At 32.1% G+C, this 1458-nt stretch overlaps 1 long non-coding RNA gene across 2 annotated transcripts in view; it reads left to right on the plus strand.

Annotated features, from left to right (window-relative positions):
* Positions 1–1458, plus strand: part of LOC117183156 — a 42824-nt gene that overhangs the window by 513 nt on the left and 40853 nt on the right. The window lies entirely within an intron of this gene.

Raw genomic sequence — 1458 nt, forward strand, 5'->3', positions numbered from 1 at the left:
ATTAAATTATATTCGAAACTACAGTTTTAATATCAATAAAATAAAAGTGATTATTAATCAATTTATCTTTCCGTAGATTTCGATAAAAAAGTGTTTTTTTTTTGTTCTACCAAAACACTCGAAAAATAATGCAAAATTTGCAATTTTTTTTATTTAATGTTGATTGATATAGTTTTCTATTTGGCGGGCTTCTCTCGAAATTAAATTATATTCGAAACTACAGTTTTAATATCAATAAAATAAAAGTGATTATTAATCAATTTATCTTTCCGTAGATTTCGGTAAAAAAGTGTTTTTTTCCACCAAAACACTCGAAAAATAATGCAAAGTTTGAACTTTTGTTTTTTTTTTTTTTAAATTGTGAATTCCAGGAAATAGAAAATTGATGACAATTTAAAATTCTCCAATTTAAAAATTCCTAAATAATAAAACTTCCTATAAAGATTATGATATTACTGAATTTGAAAAAGAAGCACAATATACAATTTACGTGATATAATTTCTGAAATAACAAAATAATCTGATACTGTAATTTTCTAGTTGCTACGTTTTCTATTTGGAATATTTTATTTTTGTAGAGTTTTCAGTCGTCCTCCTGAAGCGGATTAGGTTTTAGGATTCTAGGTGCTGAATGAAATTGCTTGACCGCGCCACGCCCCGAAGACCCGAACAGTGGACCAAATATGACAATTTGTTCCAAAACAGCCTGGTCTTATAGCAGTGGTCGGCAAACTTTTTGCTTCATTTTCAGGTATGGTCAGGCTCCAGAAGACTTAATTTTTTCTACTACTTTTCGATCTATTCATGTACCTAAGTGTGAGTGAGCTTACTCCAGCAAGGGTCTTTTGTCCACAGGTATGTCAAAGTAAGGAAATTTTAAAACTTTTAATTTTTCAATTAGCGATTTGAAAATAGCATTATCAGCATCTACGAATTTTTCCGATTCCAATGATATATTACTTGCCTAGAAAAGTTAAAAATTTGAAGGAGTTTATAATCAAAAAACATCAGATTGACAGTCAATACTAAATACTTCTCAAATTTTCAACCTTTATAGACAAATTACATGTTTTTGGAATCGGAACAATACGTAGGTGCCAAATATATTACTTTTAAGTCACTGATCGCAAAATTACGAATTTTTTGATCACACATTTTTTTCCCATTGTATAACAAAGGACTCCTGAGGAAAGGGGTGGTCTGGCCAAGCTCGCAGGTACTGCCCTGAAAGTAGGTCGTAGGGCAGCCAGGGCAAGAGCGTGCCGACCACTGGTCTAGTGGAAAGGCTTAGTGGAGCAGGTAGGTGGCAATGAATTGAATTCTGCCCCATTGACTACCTTTATTATTCAAACGGGTATAGTGGTCCCTAAGATTCATAAATTTTCCATCCATTATTATGCTTAATCAGTGGAAAAACCACACGTCACAATATAATCATTATTTACGGCCTTCTTAAAG

The sequence above is a fragment of the Belonocnema kinseyi genome, chromosome 2 (genome assembly GCF_010883055.1).
Source record: "Belonocnema kinseyi isolate 2016_QV_RU_SX_M_011 chromosome 2, B_treatae_v1, whole genome shotgun sequence".
In the NCBI taxonomy this organism is placed as follows: Eukaryota; Metazoa; Arthropoda; class Insecta; order Hymenoptera; family Cynipidae; genus Belonocnema; species Belonocnema kinseyi.